At 43.8% G+C, this 6,519-nt stretch overlaps 1 non-coding gene across 1 annotated transcript; it reads right to left on the bottom strand.

The window, feature by feature from the left end:
• Positions 1–1,296: 1,296 nt before the first annotated feature.
• LOC126237717 (U6 spliceosomal RNA) lies at positions 1,297–1,403 on the bottom strand. The gene has a single exon (XR_007545174.1). It is a non-coding gene; the product is annotated as a U6 spliceosomal RNA (small nuclear RNA).
• Positions 1,404–6,519: the final 5,116 nt, after the last annotated feature.

The following is a 6,519-nucleotide window of genomic DNA, read 5'->3' on the forward strand; positions in this document are numbered from 1 at the left end:
CCTTAGTACTTCCTTATCCCACTTCTTTGCGTATTGATTCTTCCTGACTAATGTCTTGAACTTCAGCCTACTCTTCATCACTACTATATTGTGATCTGAGTCTATATCTGCTCCTGGGTACGCCTTACAATCCAGTATCTGATTTCGGAATCTCTGTCTGACCATGATGTAATCTAATTGAAATCTTCCCGTATCTCCCGGCCATTTCCAAGTATACCTCCTCCTCTTGTGATTCTTGAACAGGGTATTCGCTATTACTAGCTGAAACTTGTTACAGAACTCAATTAGTCTTTCTCCTCTTTCATTCCTTGTCCCAAGCCCATATTCTCCTGTAACCTTTTCTACTACTCCTTCCCCTACAACTGCATTCCAGTCGCCCATGACTATTAGATTTTCGTCCCCCCTTACATACTGCATTACCCTTTCAATATCCTCATACACTTTCTCTGTCTGTTCATCTTCAGCTTGCGACGTCGGCATGTATACCTGAACTATCGTTGTCAGTGTTGGTCTGCTGTCGATTCTGATTAGAACAACCCGGTCACTGAACTGTTCACAATAACACACCCTCTGCCCTACCTTCCTATTCATAACGAATCCTACACGTGTTATACCATTTTCTGCTGCTGTTGATATTACCCGATACTCATCTGACCAGAAATCCTTGTCTTCCTTCCACTTCACTTCACTGACCCCTACTATATCTAGATTGAGCCTTTGCATTTCCCTTTTCAGATTTTCTAGTTTCCCTACCACGTTCAAGCTTCTGACATTCCACGCCCCGACTCGTAGAACGTTATCCTTTCGTTGATTATTCAATCTTTTTCTCATGGTAACCTCCCCCTTGGCAGTCCCCTCCCGGAGATCCGAACGGTGGACTATTCCGGAATCTTTTGCCAATGGAGAGATCATCATGACACTTCTTCAATTACAGGCCACATGTCCTGTGGATACACGTTACGTGTCTTTAATGCAGTGGTTTCCATTGCCTTCTGCATCCTCATGTCGTTGATCATTGCTGATTCTTCCGCCTTTAGGGGCAATTTCCCACCCCTAGGACAAGACAGTACCCTGAACCTCTAACCGCTCCTCCGCCCTCTTTGACAAGGCCGTTGGCAGAATGAGGCCGACTTCTTGTGTCGGAAGTCTTCGGCCGCCAATGCTGATTATTTATCAAAATTTAGGCAGTGGCGGGGATCGAACCCGGGACCGAAGACGTTTTGATTATGAATCAAAGACGCTACCCCTTTTTTTTTTTTGCTTTTTTTTATTTCCCTTTAATCGTTTTTTTTTTAAGAAAATGTGGAACGCTTCACGATTTTGCGTGTCATCCTTGCGCAGGGGCCATGCTAATCTTCTCTGTATCGTTCCAATTTTAGTATATGTACCGCCGAAGCGAGTACGACCCTAGACCACGGGTACATCCCCCAACATACTGACTACTAGGTGGAAATGATTGAAAGTGCGGGGGCATGTTCCCATTCTTGCCCCGAAAGTCGGTCGTCACAGTGTGACTACAGACCCAAATGGGGCTGGCCCCGCACCACGAGGCAGTTGAAGGAATGGGGAAAAGGAAAGTGTTCCAATCAAGCTAGCAGTGACAGTGCATAGTGGTGCTGTTCTTCATCACAGCCTGGTCCGGAGGCAACATCTGGATTACTTCACAGGGTAAGTATCATGGCGAATCTGGAATGTGGACGAAGTGTGACGAGTGGAGCTTGGAATGGCTTACAGCACTGGTTGACGCTCATAGGGAGCTTCCGAACCGCAGGCACTACAGCAGCAGATGGCAGATAAATTATGCAACAGACAAAAAGGGTCTCACGTCAAACAGCGGATGCAATTGGAAACGTATTGAACAGGAACTGCAAGGCACCCGTCCTCATGTATCACAGTGGCTCGGCGACAGCATGGGGGTGGTCTCTTTGCCTGAAGACCAGTACATTATGTTCCGCTGATAACAGCACATCGGCGGCAGCGTTTGCAATCGTGGCAAGAGCATAGGGACTGGATCACCGGAGACTGATGTCTCGTGCTGTTCTCGGATGAGAGCAGATTCAGTCTGAGTAGTGATGCTGGACGTACTCTGATATGGCGAGAGGTGGGAACAGGTAAAACACCTAGGGCCATTGTCGAACACGGTCAAATGGTGGTCCAGGAGTTATGGTGTAAGGAAGCATAATGTTGCATGTAGGGAAAGGCCTCCAAATCTGCACAGGTCAACGTTGTTGTGACAGTGTACTCCATCCCCACGTGCGCCTTTTCAGGGGTTCATTCGGCCCAGACGTCATTTTTATGGATGACAAAGTGCGACCGCGTCGAACAAATCAGGTGGAGAAGCCTTTGGAACGAGAGGATATTTGGCGAATGGACTGACCTCCCCGCTCCCCCGACTTAAATATGTGGAGCACATGTGGGTTGCGCTGGGGAAACGCATTGCAGCAAGTCTGAATGCACTTTCGACCGTCCAGCATATCTCAACCATGCTGGTGCAAAAATGCAACGCCCTAACCCAAAAACTCCTTGCCAACCTTGTGGCCAGCACAGGAGCACGGTGCAGATCATGCACTGGCCATCCAAGGTGATCACACACCCAATTATAAACCACGTGCATTTGTAATGTCTCGGGGACCATCATTCATCGCGATGACTTGAGTGTAATTATTGTCTTTGAATGAAAATGTCATTTCTGTTTGTCTCATTGCCTATTTTGTTTTCATATCTTTTGTACTACACTGTAGAAGCTTTTTCTATGTACAGCCCAAGTTTCATCGATCTGTGTTACTTGGCAGTGAGACACAGTGCTAAAGTTACTTTCGTCCTTAAGTTTCGCGTACCAGATTACTATTGAGATGTCCTGATTAGTTGCATATGACAAACTGTAGCATAATATAACCTGTACTGTAAGCTACAGACAAATACTGAACGCCACATATCTTGTTAATAGTGTTACTGAATATAAATAGCACAATCCAAAAACTGTATCTATTATCATGCAAAACTATTAGCTGTTATTCGACAGAAAATGAAATGAACTCATTGACGATGATGAAACGTCACCAAAACGTAAATGAGCGTTAAAGAAGGCACTTATGTTTGCTCGAGGCAGAAAGTTATTTATAGAGTTATACAGTTCACGCACTTCTCCCCTATAAAACCATAACACATATCCGTGAAGACAAGCCTGTGAAAAAACAATGAAAAGTAACTGATTTTACTTCGCTGACAACACATTTCAGTTTAATATGCGAATACACTCGACTTGACAGCTTCATATTGCTGAAGTTCTCTAAACAGCATAAAATGCGATTGACGCGAAGGCTGTACCGAAATTGTTTAAAACGGTATGGAGTTCTGTTTCGGGCAAAGACCTCTAACGACATACGATATTGCAGTATCTGTGTTATTCTGATTACGATGCGAAGTTCCTTTGGACATGCATGCATATACAAAGGAATTTTGCATCGTAATTACAATAACACGGGCACTGCAATATCATATCTATCTGCCGATACCGGGCAAGCGACTTTCAAGTACAACGTCTGACCTGTACGGAAATGTATACAGGGTGTAAATTTTATGTTGACAAACCAGAATAACTCGAAACATATGCTTCACGCGAAAAAATGTGTAGAATCGAAAGTTGATAATTTTCGAGGGGGACATCTGCTGGTGCTAAAATTAGCCCTCCCCCTGGGGGTGGGGCGGGAGGCAACTTTAAAATTTAAAATGGGAACCCCCATTTTCTATTGCAGAATTAGATTATACATAAAAAACTACGTACATTATGCCTTAAACATTTGTTTTGATTCTTGGTAGTTGACGCTGTTACTCAAGAAAATCCATGTTCTCATTTTTGCGTGGTAAATGGTTACGGATAAATAAAAAATACTTATTTACTTCGTAAATTTTGATTCGATAAAAGTAAAACTCTCCCTCTCTCCCCACTGGGTGGGGTTTGAGAGAGAGGAATTAGAGTTTTACAAATGTTTACCACGAAACAAACAAAACTTATTCGCATGTACGGAACAAATTAATATTTGAGTCGTGCACGGATAGCCAAATAGTAAGGCGACCTCTCGCTATAAGCGGGAATCCTGGGTTCGAGTCCCGGTCCGACAGATTTTCACTGTCATTTTATTCTACAGCTGATGGTAGCCCTTATTCGCAATGGCGAATTCATTTGATGTGTCTAAACACGTAAGTTCGCCGGACAAAAATTAGTCATGTACTCAACCGCCCACGCGCTGCCTCTGTGCGAGCATAAGTCAGTAGCGATCAGTGACACATTGATGTTTCAAGCGGACATTGCACATAAACATGGGTAAATGTAAGACGTAACAGAGTTACGAGAAGGAGCACGTGCTTGTCTGTGCCCTTGACTGTACGGTGTGTGAAATTGCTGGATTTGTTGGTGTTTCCCAGCGTGCCGTTCAACGCGTCTATAAGCAGTGGTGTAACACACGTCGTCACGAAACACGACATCAGAACTGTGGTCGGAAAAGGATCCTGACTGAGAGGGACCAGAGACTGGTTTCAGTGCTTCCGAATCAAAATCGCTCCCAGGTCCGACAGGAATTGCTGCAGGCAACAAATGAAGGTCCATCCCAACCTTTTAGCGTCAGAACATTGCGATGTGAACCGCACACAGTAAACATTTAGGGTTGATCATCTGGCGAGAGGTCATTCAAATGTTCAAATGTGTGAGAATCCCTAAGGGGCCAAACTGCTTAGGTCAGCGGTCCCTAGACTTACACACTACTTAAGCTAACTTACGCAAAGAACAACACACACACCCATGCCCGAGGGTGGACTCGAACCTCCGGCGGGAGGGGCGGGGGAGAGGTCATTGATAGCGCCATTTCTCAAGACGACAACAGCAAAGTTCGTCGAGATGGAAGAATATGTGACTGGTTTTCTGCACAGTCCCCCAATCTATTACATATCGATTGGCCTGCAAAAACAACTCAGTTAAACCCCACAGAAAATCTGTGGAACATGTTGGAATAGCTAATAAAACTCCAACTTCATCATCCCCGCAGATTGGTGGAATCCTCAGCGAAGGGCTTAACCTGGCTCCATCGTACCTGCACAAACTTGATCAAGTGCAGGGGTGGAATTACACGGTATTAAATGATGCGTGTAATGATTTCTCTAGGGGTGACTAATTTTTGGTCTGGTGAGCTTAGATCAGAAAAAAGTGAGTAAAAGTTTTTTTCTGAGCTATCGTACTTAACGGAAGGGAAGGAGTAGGGAGGGAGGAAAATGGGAATGAGTATGGAGTGAAGTACAGGTACACAAGTAGAGAGAGGGAAAAATGTACGGACATAGGTGGTCAGCTGGGCACGTCAATGCATAGATGCGAGAGCAAAAAGGTGTTCCCACAAACCGAGCTGAGTCACTGTGCTGTGTGAATGGGAGGAAAGCTAGGGAGGAACGTGCGTAGGCGCGCCTCTTTACGTAGGTTACGGGCGCACTTCACAGCGGCTCTGCGCGGTGTTTTAACGTCTCAACGGTCTTAATCGTTGCATCGCGTAAGCCTGAAGGGGGCAGACAGTTGCTTCTTAAGCACCGATTCTCTAGAAGAGATAGTGTACGCTGCCCGTGCGAGCGCCACACACACACACACACACAGACGCTTGCACACACAAACAAACAATAGTTTACGAAGTCAGGCACCTACGCAGGCACGTATATGCGACGTGGTATTGTCTAGACAGTAACGGAATGAAACAAGCTGGACTATCAGAGGAGATAAATGAATACACGGGGGATAGACAAGTCCGAATAAAAGCGCAATAAATTAGGGAAGGTGTGGCATTTGCGGGACTGTCGACGTCTTCATAATAAAAAGTGAACTCCATAGTCATACAGCAGTAGAGAAATCATTCTCGATTCTTAACAGCAGAAGTTTTCAAGGCTTATGGACGTGCACCCACCGTTGATCAGACCGAGCATTATCATTCCCTTTTTTATTTTTTTACAACTTCATATGTTTACTTGTGTGTATTTGTGATTCAAAATTTTTGATCAATGTTATAATTTAAATTTCCTGTTATCTAATGAAATTTGAATTTAGTGTACGTGTACAAAATTGTTGACAGTGCACTGTCCACTCTCATTCGACTTAAATTTCTTCGCCAGAATCGATATCTAAATATTATCTGAGTCAAAAATACGAATTTCTGAGTATTTCAAGACATGATATTGTTTCTTTGAAAAATGAACCTGTGTCTGAGTTTATCGTAGATCGACCTCTGAGTATTTTCAGAGCAAGATATCATAAATTTCCGGGCACTTCTGCATAAAAGCTTTTGTTTAAGTTACTTTATGATTTTCTTTATTCATTCAACTAGAATTATGTATTAAGAATTTCACGTTTCAGCCAACAAATGAAAACTATGTCACTAATTTTTTGTTAAGGTTTGAGTTCTTCGATGCAAACATAATCAGTGGTAGAATGAAACGATTCTTTACCATTCAAATCAAATTTTCTTTATTGCGTAACAAGGAGCAATC

The sequence above is a fragment of the Schistocerca nitens genome, chromosome 2, assembly GCF_023898315.1.
Source record: "Schistocerca nitens isolate TAMUIC-IGC-003100 chromosome 2, iqSchNite1.1, whole genome shotgun sequence".
In the NCBI taxonomy this organism is placed as follows: domain Eukaryota; kingdom Metazoa; phylum Arthropoda; class Insecta; order Orthoptera; family Acrididae; genus Schistocerca; species Schistocerca nitens.